Source organism: Callithrix jacchus, chromosome 5 (assembly GCF_049354715.1).
Source record: "Callithrix jacchus isolate 240 chromosome 5, calJac240_pri, whole genome shotgun sequence".
Lineage (NCBI taxonomy): Eukaryota > Metazoa > Chordata > Mammalia > Primates > Cebidae > Callithrix > Callithrix jacchus.
The window spans coordinates 96425267-96440000 of NC_133506.1; the positions used below are offsets into that span (position 1 = coordinate 96425267).

Genomic DNA, 14734 nt, shown 5'->3' on the forward strand with positions numbered 1-14734 from the left:
AGCGCCTAGGGACTCATTAACCCTCCGCGCGGCCTTCCCTGGGAGAGGTACCGCCGCGGCCCCGCCTCACAGAGGACAGGCTGAGACGTGGACGGTCCCGTCGACGCCCTCGTGTGCACAGCCACCAGGCTGGGCGCAGGGTGTCGGCGAAAGTCCCGTGACCCAGGCTCTTCCCACCGGCGAACCCTCCAGGGACCCAAGGCCGACTGTGGAAACGCGGTAGGCGGAGTCCCGATGCCGCCCGAGTCCACCGGGAGGCGCTCGGGGGCCCCGGGACCCTTGCTCCTGGCGCGGCAGTAGCGCCCCCTCGCGTCCCTGGCGGCGCACGGCGGGGTTCCGGCGATGAGAGACCGTTGCCGCCGCAGTTTCTCACTCGATCCACCGCCTCTAACTCTAAATTCCCTCTCCCTGACCTTCCTTCGTGCCCTCTGGGACAGGGACCCTGTTGTCCCCACCCAGTGTGGCCCTCTTCTTCGCCTGCCTTGGCGGCAGTGTGCTGGAACCGCCGTCGGCCCGGGCTTCCCCTTGCCACCCGGCGGCCAACCCGGGTCCAGGACAGGGGCGTAGCGGCTTCAAGGCGGGTAGCCGGGAGGCCCGGGGCTTTGGAAGAGCCCTTTGAGTCCCGAACGTTTTTAACTTGTTCTCTACGCTAGCATGTTCAGCAAACTTTTTTAATTTTTTAATTTTTTTTTTTTTTTTTTGAGAGGAGGAATAAACCTTCCACTTCCCCGCCTCCAAACTGGAAGGTCTGTTTGCTGAGCATTAATTCTGGATTATTTTGTGAGTATTAAGAAGGATAATTATATTGGCTAGAGCAAAGGGAAAGGAACCTTACATACATTTCTACTGGGAGTGAGATTGGTAAACAATGTATTTTAAAGTATTTGAATGTGCATTCTCTGTGACTCACCAATTCTACTTGTAGGAATTAGTCCTAAGGAGAGAAGATGATGAAGACAGAACAGTGACAATTTGGAAACAATTGCAATGTCACTAATAGAATATATAAATAATGCTATATATTCATAAAAACATTAAATATGCCGCTATATATCCATTTATTGACATGGAAAACAGGGACTAAAACCATATATGGTATGATTACATTTTTGTACATATATATTTATGTATGCATAGAAAAAATTTTGAAGGATACACTTCAAAATATCAAAGGTAATTTTTCACTTTCTTCACATTATCTGTATTTTAAAAATAATAAATATGCTTTACTTTTACAGTCAGGAAAGACTCTTTTAAAAAATCTATTCATAAGGATGAAATAACATCATTAAAAACATTATATAATGCTAAGTTTAAAAACAACATAATTTGGCTGGGCGCGTTGAGGTTAGGAGTTCAACCTCACCAGGCCAGGGTGAATCACCTGAGGTTAGGAGTTCGAGATCAACCCGGCCAATATGGCTAAACCCTGTCTACTAAAAATACAAAAATTAGCCAGGTGTGGTGGCACGTGCCTTTAATCCCAACTACTCAGGAGGCTGAGGCAGGAGAATCGCTTGAACCCAGGAGGCAGAGGTTGCAGTGAGCTGAGATCACACCACTACACTCCAGCCTGGGCGACAGAAAGACTCTGTCTCAAAATAATAATAATAATAATAATAATTTTTAACCTTAAATTCAAGGGTACATGTGTGGTTTTATATAGATAAACTTGTGACATAAGGGTTTGTTGCACAGATTATTTTGTCACCCAGATATTAAGCCTAGTACCCATTAGTTATTTTTTCTGATCCTCTCCCTCCTCTCACCCTCCACCCTCCAGTAGGCCCTGGTGTGTGGTGTTCCCCTGTATGTGTTCATGTGTTCTCATCATTTAGCTCCCATTTATAACTGAGAATATGCAGTATTTGGTTTTCTGTTCCTATGTTAGCTTTTTTACTTTACTTTTTCTTTTTTAAGATGTGGGGTTTCACCATGTTGGTCAGGCTGGTCTTGAACTCCTGACCTCATGATCCACCCATCTTGGCCTCCCAAAGTGCTGGGATTACAGGTGTGAGCCACCATGTCTGGCCTCCTTTGTTAGTTTTCTAAGGATAATGGCCTTCAGCTCCATTAGCATTCCTGCAAAGGACATGATCTTATTCTTTTTTATGGCTGCATAGTATTCCATGATGGATATATACCACATTTTCTTTATCCCATCTACCATTGATGGCATTTAGGTTGATTCCATGTCTTTGCTATTGTGAATAATGCTGCAATGAACATGCAAGTGCATGTGTCTTTATGGTAGAACGATTTATATTCCTTTGGGTATATATATCCAATAACAGGATTGCTGAGTTGAATGGTAGTTCTCTTTTTAGCTCTTTGAGGATTCACCACACTGCTTTCCGTCATGGTTGAACTAATTTACATTCCCACCAACAGGGTAGAAGTGTTTCTTTTTCTTTGCAACCTTGCCCGCATTTGTTATTTTTTGACTTTTTAATAATCACGGTTCTGACTGGCATGAGGTAGTATCTCATTGTGGTTTTGGTTTGCATTTCTTTAATGACCAGTGATGTTGAGCTGGTTTTTCATATGCTTATTGGTTGCATGTATGTTTTCTTTTGAAAAGTGTCTGTTCATGTCCTTTGATGACTTTTTAATGTTTTTTTTTCCTTTTTGTGGAGAACAGGGTCTCACTATATTGCCCAGGCAGGTCTCGAACTCCTGGGCTCAAGCTATCCTCCCGCCTCTGCCTCCCCAAGAGCTGAGATTACAAGCGTGAGCCACAGCACCCGGCCTGTTTTTTTTTTTTTTTTCTTGTAAATTTATTTAAGTTCCTTATAGATACTGGATATTAGACCTTTGTAGAACGCATAGTTTGCAAAAATTTTCTCCCATTCTGTAGGTTGTCTGTTTATTGATCATTTATTTTGCTGTGCAAAAGCTCTTTAATTAGATCCCATTTGTCAGTTTTTGTTTTTGTTGAAACTGCTTTTGGTGACAGAACACAGTTCTGAGAAGATGCAGTAGAATACAAAAAAGATAAAGTTAATAGTAAAAAAAAAAAAAAAAAAAAAGGCTCACACCTGTAATCCCAGCACTTTGGGAGGCCAAGGTGGGTGGAACAAGAGGTCAGGAGATCAAGACCATCCTGGCCAACATGGTGAAACCCCGCCTTTACTAAAAATTAAAAATTAAAAAATTAGCTGGGCATGGTGGTACAAGCCTGTAATCACAGCTACTTGGGAGCCTGAGGCAGGAAAATTTGCTTGAACCCGGGAGTAGGAGATTGCAGTGAGTTGAGATCAAGCCACCATACTCCAAACTAGGCAACAGATTGAGACTCTGTCTCAAGAAAAAAAAACGGAACTTGATACATACATAGATATATAATGCATGAATATATGTGTATGTGTGCATGTGTGTAAATATATATCCCCGATTCAATTCAGAAGGAAGAAATAAGTGTTAGAACCTCAAAGCTTAGCCGTCCCTTTCTGTTCCCTCATCCCAAGCTACCATTTTCCCTGCCAGAGCTTTCAGTAAGCCCTAGGCTTTGGATGACTGCCCTATTCCCATAATGGTTTTATTATCAACCATGGGGAGTAGCCTGAAGAGATGACTGAACCTAACAGCAGCCAGGAATAAAGGCTTAACATTAACTAAGACAAAACAAAAATCCATTGCCTTTGGGAGCGTTCTTCAAAATTCCACTGGTCAGCATAAAGTGACTCTATAGGGCAAGTCAAGTCATCCCTCTACCACATTTTTTTTAAAAATCCAAATATGTGCCATATACTTTAGGCATCTGGCAGGTGGGAGTTTGTGGGTTGTTAATTTGTCCATCCTCTACTTTATGCAGGCTGGTATGGTCTTTGATGGGAAAGACCCGTTTCATAATCATCATGCTTTACCCCCATCTCACAGTACATGTGATGGAACTCACGAAATTCTTATTGTATGTCCTGAATTAAGCATACAAAGAATATACTCTTAGCATCTACTGCTTACACTTCCCCTCATAGATATGAAATCTGCTCATCTCTTTCTCTGGGTTAAACAGTGATATAGAATTTTTGTATAAAGAACTCTCCTCTATCCTCTTTGCTTGATAAGAAACCCAAGTGTATCTTAAAATTGCTGAAAGAGGCCTTTTGATCTTGCTCTAAATTATCCAATTAGAACTGTATAAGACTCCAAGAAAAGGAAGGCCATGGAAATCCCTGTCATAGCCGGACTTCTGGGTCTGCAGAGCATGCCAGCAGCTCCCAGGTCAGGCAGGGTGTCCCTACTCCAAGGCCACCTGGATCTGAATCATACCTAAGGCACTGTCTTAATCCACCAAGGTGCTTAAGAAACTCTAGAAGCGCTTTCCAGTGAATTGTATGCAAAGACTCATCAAAGACGTCCTGCCCCAAAGATGTTAGGAACTAAGGATCTAATAAGGCTAACCTAAGCATTTGGACCTTCTCAGCGATTTTGGAGGTTAGATGGATCTTTAACCCACGGAAGCCTTCAAATGGAAACACTGTGACAAACACCAGAAACAGGGCTGGTCTTGAGAGAAAAAAGGCAGAGGAAGAAGGCAAGGGAGTTTAAAGCCCACCTACCCATATTCCAGGCCCAAGCCAAGAAACCAGGGAGTAAACAGAAGGCCAGTAAGATCTTTGACCGTGTACAGTAAAGTCCTCTGTCTTCAGCCTACATCCAGCAGCCTACATCCAGTCCTCACCAGTAGACAGGGGTCTCCTCTTGTACGAATTCGTACGAGACAGGACTGCCAAGACAGGCTGCAGGTGAGACTGAGCAAGGACCCTTCTTAGGGACCTGCTGTTCACCCTCCTCCCCAAGCATGAAAATAAAGAGAAATGTATTTTTTTTTATAGAGGACTATACACAGAGAAATGAACTCCAACCACCCATTCTTTGTTTTAAATTTCTCCCTGTAATCCCAGCTACTCAGGAGGCTGAGGCAGGAGAATTATTGCTTGAACCCAGGAGGTGGAGGTTGCTGTGAGCCAAGATTGCACCACTGTACTCCAGCCTGGGGGACAGAGTAAGACTCCATCTCAAAAGAAAAAAAAAGAAAGAAAGAAAAAGAAAAATCTGGAGTTCCTTCAAGGGAAATTCCAGGAGGCACCAAGCTAGCCCATAGAAGTAGATGAACAACTTGATGAACAAAAGGGTAATAGTAGTTTAAAACAATAATGAAGGAAGTTAGAGTCAGGAGATATTTTATTCCCTATAGAAACTAAAGATAACATCTTGTCTTGCTCTGTCACCCTAGCCAGAGTGCAGTGGCATGATCTCAGGTCACTGTAACCTCTGCCTCTCAGGTTCAAGTGATTCTCCTGCCTCAGCCACCCAAGTAGCTGGTAATACAGGCGCACGCCACCATGCTTGGCTAATTTTTGTATTTTTAGTAGGGGTGAGGTTTTGCCATGTTAGCCGGGCTGATCTCGAACGCCTCACCTCAAGTGATTTGCCACCTTGGCCTCCCAAAGTGCTGGGATTACAAGCGTGAGCCACTGCGCCTGGCCGATAACATCTTAATATACGTCCCTGAGTTGTTTTTCAGAAACCCGGACCCCCATCCAACTCTGCTGGCACATAGACCTCAGATAAGGGGGAGCAGAGGACTGAACTCCAACACCCATTTGTTTAAAATTTCTTCCTGAAGGTCCCGGAAAAGGTCACACTCATGAATCAGAGGTAACATTCTTTTCTGCTGATCCCAAAGTTTTAGACAAAAGCTTTGCCTTCTTAACCAATCACAAATCAAAAATTTTTTGAGTCCACCTGTCCTCCCTTCCTTTTTAAAGCAAAGTAACATATAGCCTCCTTATACTGATTTATGACTTTGCCTATAACATCTGTCTGTCTGCCTTTAAAAACCCTTACCTGTAAGCCATCTGGGAGGTCAGGTCTTAAAGCATGAGCTGCCGACTCTCCTTGCTTGGCACCTCACAATAAAGTCCTCACTTTCTTTCACTGCTGTCATGACATTAGCATTCTTTTTGCTGGGCTAGGTGAGTGGACCCCAGTTCAGTTCTTTAACACAGGGATAAAGCTTCCCCTCCCCCCACTGGCAGGATACAGACACATTTCTGCACGTAGGTCATGAGCAGTTCTCCAACTCCTGCTTCTCCCAAAATAGTTCTCAAAAATGTTTTGTATTTTTTTCTTCACTCTTTTCTGATATTTACCGTAGTTTTCCATTTAATAGACCGACCCCTGGTTGGATTTCACTTTTTTTCCCTGTAGCAATGTTTTAATTTGGGCTTTGTGTGCTCTAAAAATATCTTGTCAGGGTATCAAAATAACACTGCAGAATGGCAACCTCAGAACTTTAGAGCATGTTTCTAAATAGTCTAATGATATGCAAGCGTCTGTGATCATGTCAGATTGCTGGGCCTAATGATTTCCTCTTGGCTCTTTCTGGAAAGTTTTCTTTGCTAAGACAGAATTCAGGGAGATGAGCAGGAAAGAATTGTAGAGTTAATGAATGTTGGAGCTGGGAATTATTTTGGAGAGCAAAAAAAATGCATCTCAAATTTTGAAGCAATTTCTCCCCGAAGGAATCAATCTCACCACCTTTCTTCCAGGACACCATATTTATATCTGACTCCCTCCCTTCAGTCCCAGATTTGGTGGGAGTGGGGACTAATATCAGAGTTTTTCAGACTGAGAAAAATCACCTTGCATTAGACCTTCAGAATCAGAATATCCGAAGAAGATCTGGAAATAATAATTATTTTTTTGAAGACAGAGTATCACTCTGTCGCCCAAGCTGGAGTGCAGTGGTGCAGTCATAGCTTACTGAAGCCTTGACCTCTCGGACTCAAGTGATCTTCCTGCCTCAGCCACCTGCCCCCATTCCCTCACCGCCCCCATTCCCCACCAGTAGCTGGGACTGGACTACAGGTTCACATTGCATACCTGGCTAATTTTTGTATTTTTTGTAGAGATGGGATTTCACCATGTTGCCCAGGCTGGTCTCGAACTCCTGGGTTCAAGCAATCTGCTCTGTCTTGGCCTCCTAAAGTGCTGGGATTACAGGCATGAGCCACCACACCTGGCTTGGAAATTAGTAGTTTCGTAATTATCATCATCAGACAAATTTGGAAAATACTGGTGTGGTGAGCTTGAATTCCAGGTTGGGCTTGTTGGATCCAGTCAGGTAAACTACAGATTCTCCGATATTGTGCTAGAGCTGGCTTTAGAGCTGATTATTAAGTTTTTGCAAATTTGCCAGCTGTTTGCTAAACACAGGCATTATTAAATATTAAATTATATTGAATGCAATACCTTGTGTCTACAAAATGTTAAAAAATTAGCTGGGCATGGTGGCATGTGCCTGTAGTCCTAGCTACTTGAAAGGCTGAGATTAAGGCTGCAGTGAGCTGTGATTGGGCCACAGCACTCCAGCCTGAGCGACAGCGAGTGACCATCTCAAAAGGAAAGAAGAAAAAAGGCCGGGTGTGGTGGCTCATGCCTGTAATCCCAGCACTTTGGGATGCTGAGGCAGATGGATCACTTGACATCAGGAATTTGAGACCCGCCTGGCCAACATGAGAAACCCCATCTCTACTAAAAATACAAATATTGTGCAGGCGCAGTGGCTCATACCTGTAATCCCAGCACTTTGGGAGGCTGAGGTGGGTGGATCACCTAAGGTCAGGAGTTCGAGACCAGCCTGGCCAACATGGCGAAAACCCTCCTCTACTAAAAATAAAAAATTAGCGGGTGTGGTGGTGAGCGACTGTAATTCTAGCTACTGGGGAGGCTGAGGTACAATAATCACTTGAGCCCAAGAGGCAGAAGTTGCAGTGAGTCGAGATCCCACCACTGCACTCTAGCCTGGGCAACAGAGTCTTACTCTGTCTCAAAAATAAATAAATTTAAAAAATACAAATACAAATACAAAAATTATCCGGGTGTCATAGCATATGCCTGTAATCCCAGCTACTCAGGAGACTGAGGTGGAAGAATCACTTAAACCTGGGAGGCAGAGGTTGCAGTGAGCCAAGATCACGCCACTGCACTCCAGCCTGGGTGTCAGAGCAAGACGCTGTCTCAAAAAATAATAATAATAACTCATTTTAAGTGTAAAATTGAGTTTTAACAAATACACCCTTATATAACCACAACTGATAATACGGAACTTTTCTGTCATACCCTGAAAGTTCCATTTGTCCTTTCCCAATCTTCACTCCTCCCACTCACCCTCCTGACCCCCACCCCAACCCCAGCCCCAGGCAACCATTGGTCTGCTTTCATCACCCTGGACTGGAGTAATCTTTTCTACAGTTTCATATGAACAGATCATACGGGATAGACTGTTTCCTACCTAACTTCTTTTGCTGAGCATAATGTATTTGAGATTCCTCCATGATGTTGTATATTCATTCCTTCTTATTGCTAAGTTGTATTCCATGAATATACCAGTTTTGTTTTTTAACATATGGCTATCCAGCTGTTCTAGCAGTATTTGTTGAAGAGACTTGCATTAGTTATCTACTGCTAAGAGAGATATTGTTTTAAACTGGATGGTTTAAGACAATAAATACTTATTACCTCACACAATTTCAGTGGGTCAAATGAATCCAGCAGTGGCTTAGCTTGGTGATTCTGACTCAATATTTCTTATGAACCTGCAGTCAAGATGTCAGCCAGGGCTTCAGTCATCTGAAGACTGGACTGGGGCTGGGAGATCCACTTCCAGCATGGTTCATTTGCATGCCTGGCAATTTAGTGCTGGTTGTCTGCATAAGCCTTCAGTTAATCATGACCTAGACCTGTCCATGGGGTTTCTTGAGTCTACTTAAAATGTAATGGTCATGTCAGATTTCTAATGTACAGAAGTATAAGATTATAAGTTCAGGCTGGATGCAGTGTTTCACACCTATATTCCCAACATTTTGGGAGGCCAAGGCAGGAAGATTGCTTGAGGCCAGGAGTTCATGACTAGCCTGTGCAACATAATAAGACCATGTCTCTACACAAAATTTAAAAAAATTAGCTAGGCATGGTGATACATACTTGTAGTCCCAGTTCTCAGGAGGCTGAGGTAGGAGGGCTACTTGAACCCAGGAGTTTGAGGCTGCAGTAAGCTATGATTGCACCACTGTACTCAGCATAGGTGACCGAGTGAGACTCTGTTTCTAAAGTAATAATAATAAAAAATTTATGTTGTTTTAAGCCCACCCCAGGGTCTTTTTGTCTGTTGCACAGATAAAAATTCTCTGAGACAGTGGTATTGCAGTAGAGAAAGAGCTTAATCATCATAGGGTTAGCCAGGAAGGACAGGAATGACTGCTCCAATCGGCCTTCCCTAAAGCTCAGAGTCTAGGGTTTTAAAGGATAGTTTGGAGGGCAGGAAATTAGGGAATGGGGAATGCTGATTGGTTGGGTCAGGGATGAAATCATAGGTTGTCAAAGCTGTCTTCCTGCCCTGAGTCAGTTTCTGGGTGGGGGGGTTACAGATAAGCCAGTTTGTTAATATATGTTACTGGGAGTTACAAGACCAAATAGCCTATCAGAATGCAGGTCTGGAAAATACATCAAACATCAATCTTAGATTTTATAATAGTGATGTTATCTATAGGAGCAATTGGGAAGATTACAAATCTTATACCCTCTGGCTACATGACTTCTAACTCATAATTTTAACTTGGTAGCTAGTTTGTTAGTTTTTCAAAGGCAGTTTTAGTCCCTGAACAAGGGGATTGTTAGTTTTGGGAAGAGGCTATCATCTTTGTTTTAAGCCAAGCTTGTCCAATCTGTGACCCTCAGGGCTGCATATGGCCCAGGACAGCTTTGAATGTGGTCCAACACAAATTCATAAACTTTCTTAAAATATGGAGGATTCTTTTTGGACGCTCGTTTAAGGTCACGAGCTATTGTTAGTGTATTTTATGTGTGGTCCAAGACAATTCTTCTTCCAACATGACCCAGGGAAGCCAAAAGATTGGACACCCCTCTTTCAAACTATAAATTCCTCCCACGATTAGTTTGGTCTATGCCCAGAAATGAGCAAGGGCAGCTTGGAGATAGGAAGCAAAATGGAGTCAGTTAGGTCAGATTTCTTTTTTTCACTATCATACTTTTTCTATGTCAGATTTATTTCACTCGTAATTTTTGTAAAGGTGGTTTCAAAGCCATTAAGCTTGTGGTAATTTATTATTGCAGTAGAATACTAATACACTAGGTTATCCTCTTTTTTTTCCCCTCTAATTGCTTGCTCTGGGGTAAGCCAGCTGCCATGTTGAATTTTTCGTTTTGTTACTGCCTGATGTGCATAGAGGCCGGTACTATGGTACTGGTTTTTGAGAAAAGTTTTTCTGTGAGTCAACTGGCAAATAAACAGGAGGAAATGCTCAACTCTGTCTCCCCAAGCAGGAGCTTGGGTCGTGTTTTAAAAGCATAGGGTAATGAGGTTGGATCTGATTGGATCTTGCAATGAGGTGATGCCAGAAGGCATGATCTGACTGGATCCCAGCATGGGGTGAAGCCAGAGTTTGATCTGATTGTATCCTAGATCAAACTAAGTGGTGTCCACTTAGTTCAGTCTCTGCTCCTTTGTCTGAGCACTTAGATTCCTTCTGTCATTGCATGCTTGCTTACATAACCTTCAACCTGGGGAGTCCATAGCAACTGAAAACTCACAACTTTGTTATATAAAAGTTGAGCCACGGCCAGGCGCGGTGGCTCACACCTATAATCCCAGCACTTTGGGAGGCCGAGGCAGGTGGATCAGCAGTCAAGAGATCAAGACCATCCTGGTCAACATGGTGAAACCATGATCTGCCTGCCTTGGCGTCCCAAAGTGCTGGGATTATAGGCATGAGCCACCATGCCCAGTCAATCTGGCTCAACTTTTTTTTTTTTTTTTTTGAGACGGAGTTTTGCTCTTGTTACCCAGGCTGGAGTGCAATGGTGCAATCTGGGCTCACTGCAACCTCCGCCTCCCAGGTTCAAGCAGGTCTCCTGCCTCGGCCTTCCCAGTAGCTGGGACTACAGGCATCCGCCACTATGCCCAGCTATTTTTGTATTTTTAGTAGAGACAGGGTTTCACCATGTTGGCCAGGCTGGTCTTGAACTCCTGACCTTGGTGATCTGCCTGCCTCTGCCTCCCAAAGTGTTGGGATTACAGGCGTGAGCCAGTATGCCTGGCCTCTCTTGTTCTCTCTCTCTCCCTCCTCTCTCTCTTTCTCTCTCTTTCCCTCTTTCTTTCTTTCCTTCTTTCCTTCCTTCCTTCCTTCCTTCCTTCCTTCCTTCCTTCCTTCCTTCCTTCCTTCCTTCCTTCTTTCATTCTTTCTTTCTTTCTTTCCAGACAAAATCTTGTTCTGTCACCCAGGCTGGAGTGCAGTGGCTCGATCTCAGCTCACTGCAACCTCCACCTCCTGGGTTCAAGCACTTCTCCTGCTTCAGCCTCCCGAGTAGCTGGGATTACGGGCATGTGCCACCACACCTGGTTAATAAGGATGTCACATTGTTGAATGTCTGCATTTTGTAGTCTTCCCTTAAAGAGTATAGGTCTTTGTTGTACTAGGTTGCTAACTTACTTTTGGATTAGTTTGATGTTTTTGAGGCCAGTTTTTAAGCTCGTTAAGCAGTTCTGGAGTATATTTTACTCTAGACCTAGTTTAGACCTTTTAGTAAGGTTTATCTCTGCTGCAGTCTCTCCTGAACATCTTGGGAGGTCACTAAGTTATTTCTACTCCAGTTGGGCCAATTTGAATATTTCCTAGCTCTATATGAGCTCTGGGAATTGTTCAGTTACATCTCTTCAATTGTTCTTTGCTCAGCCTCCTAGAAACTTAGTTCTACTTATGCCTACCTTAATATTCAGCAATCCAAGCACTTTGGAGGCCAAGGTGGGCGGATCACCTGAGGTCAGGAGTTCAAGACCAGCCTGACCAACATGGTGAAACCCCATCTTAAAAAAATAATAAATAAATAAATAAAAATGTAAAAAAATTAATATTCAGCAAAGACTCAAGATGCTATACAGATTTCTCAAGGTTTTTGCATACCTTCTTCCTTTTGGAATTTTGCACAGCAACTTCCAGCTGCCTTAGGTTCCATGAATTCCAATCTGTTTGTCCTTAGTGAGAGCCGTGTTCTGACACGTTCTGATTTTATGATCCAAATTGCACCCCTAGGCAAAAAGCTAGGATGATCACAGAACTTATCTCATTTGTTTTCTTTCTCTCAATGATGTCACTTCGGCACTGCCAGTTATTCAGTGTCTGAAAACAGTTGTTCTGTATGTTTTTTCTAGCTTCCTAGGTGTATGGCAGAAGGGTTAATCTGGTCCCTTTAAATTCCATCATGATCAGAAACAAAAGTCCTCGTTTCACTGAAATGTGATTAGCATGTTAGTCTTTGAGCAACTGATCAACCTGACCAACAAAAAAAAAAAAAAGAAAGTAAAGCTGGGCATGGTGGCTCACACCTGTAATCCCAGCACTTTGGGAGGCTGAGGAGGGCAGATCATGAGGTCAGGAGTTTGAGACCAGACTGACCAATATGGTAAAATCTCATCTCTACCAAAATTACAAAAATTAGCTGGGCATGGTGGCATGGGCCTATAGTTTCAGCTCTTTGGGAGGCTGAAGCAGGAGAATTACTTGAACCTGGGAGGTGGAGGCACCACTGCACTTCAGCACCAAGATGGCACCACTGCACTTCAGTCTGGACAACAAGAGCAAGACTCTGTCTCAAAAAAAAATTTTTTTTGGTTGGGCACAGTGGCTCACACCTGTAATCCCAGCACTTTGGGAGGCTGAGGCAGGTGGGACGCACGAGGTCAAGAGATCGAGAACAGCCAGGTCAACATGGTGAAACCGTCTCTACTAAAAATACAAAAATTAACTGAGTGTGGCGGCGCGTGCCTATAGTCCCAGCTACTCAGGAGGCAGAGGTTGCGGTGAGCTGAGATCGTGCCATTGCACTCTAGCCTGGGCAACAAGAGTGAAACTCCGTCGCAAAAAAAAAATTTTTTTTCAGAATAATAAGGTTTTTTTGTTTGTTTTTTTTTTTTTTTTTTACAAGGCCTTGCACTATCTGGAGTACAGTGGTACGATCACAGCTCTCTGCAGCCTTCACCTCCTGGGCTCAAGTGATCCTCCCACCTCAACCTCCTAAGTAGCTGAGAATACAGATGTGCACCACTACACATGGCTAAATTTAAAAAAGAAATTTTGGAGAGGTAGAGGGCTAACTGTGTTGCCCAGGCTAGTCTCAACTCCTGGGCTCAAGTAATCCTCCCATGTTAGCCTCCCAAAGTGCTGGACTACAGGAGTGAGCTTCCGTGCCCAGCCAAGTAATAAGCTTTGAAAGAATAAAATTCTGTGCACAATGGTTATAAATGAATTTATTAAATGGCCCCAAGGTGCCTCTTACTTTATTTTATTTATTTATTTATTTTCAGGTTCACAAGTAGAATATTTATTTTATTTTTTGAGACAGGCTCTCACTCTGTTGCCCAGGCTGGAATGCAGTGGTGTGATCACGATTCACTGCAGCCTCCACCTCCCCAGGGTCAGGTGATCCTTCCACCTTAGCCTCTTGAGCAGCTGGGCCTACAGGCACATGCCACCATGCCTGGATAATTTTTGTATTTTTGTAGAGATAGGGTTTTGATATGTTGCCTATGCTGGTCTTGAACTTTTGGGCTCAATCAATTCAACCACATGATTTTAAAAACACTAACAGCTTCAGCTGGGTGCAGTGGCTCATGCCTGTAATCCTAGCACTTTGGGAGGTTGAGGTGGGTGGATCATTTGAGCTCAGGGGTTTCAGACCAGGGTGGGCAACATGGTGAAACCCCATCTCTACTAAAATACAAAAAGTTAGCTGGGCGTGGTGGTGTGTGCCTGTAATCCCAGTACTCAGGAGGCTGAGACAGGAGAGTTGCTTGAACCCAGGAAGGGGAGGTTGCAGTGAGCAGAGACTGCGCCATTGCACTCCAGCCTGGGCAACACCAGACTTTCTCAAAAAAAAAAAAAAAAAAAAGCTTTTTTAAAAAAATTTTTCTTTTTTCCTTTTTTTGAGACAGAGTTTTGCTCTGTTGGTGGTGCAATATCTCGGCTCACTGCAATCTTGCAATCTCTACGTCCCTGGTTCAAGCAATTCTTGTGCCTCAGCCTCCTGAGTAGCTGGACTACAGGTGCACACCACCATACTGGCTAACTTTTGTATTTTCAGTAGAAATGAGGGTTTCACCATCTTGGCCAGCCTGGTCTCTAGTTCCTCACCTCAAGTGATCTGCCTGCCTTGGCCTCCCAAAGTGCTAGAATTACAGGCAAGGAGTCATCATGCCCATCCAAACAGCTTCTAAAATGGGACATTTAGTCGTGATTATTCCTTATTTGTTTGGAGACTGTGACACTGTAAGTAAAAAGACCTGCCTTCTATTTAAGTGAGCTTTTCATACAGGAAAGATGAGAAGGTTGTTTCTCAGCAGCCACTATTTTTAGAATTTGTACTCTGGGAACACAATGATGGTCCTTCAAGGCAGCTCACATCAGTCTCTTTTGTTACAAGGAGGCTGATGTGCATTCTTTTACAATTTCCCTATAAACCATACATAGCTTCAAAATGCCTTTAGTGTGGTAGGTTATACGAAGATCATTGAAAAGTTGAGTCTCATTATGCCAAATCTCCTCTCTCAAAGAGGGTTTCTCCTAGAACTAGTTCTTTCAGGAAATGAGATCTGTCTTCTTGTAGACATCTGGGCAAAGGAGGAACTAAAGAGTTAGCAAAAATCAAGTCA

General features: G+C 43.4%; 1 protein-coding gene across 2 annotated transcripts in view; it reads left to right on the forward strand.

The window, feature by feature from the left end:
- The window catches only part of USP32 (ubiquitin specific peptidase 32), a 248828-nt gene that overhangs the window by 436 nt on the left and 233658 nt on the right, over positions 1 to 14734 (forward strand). The gene's annotated exons all lie outside the window — the stretch shown is intronic.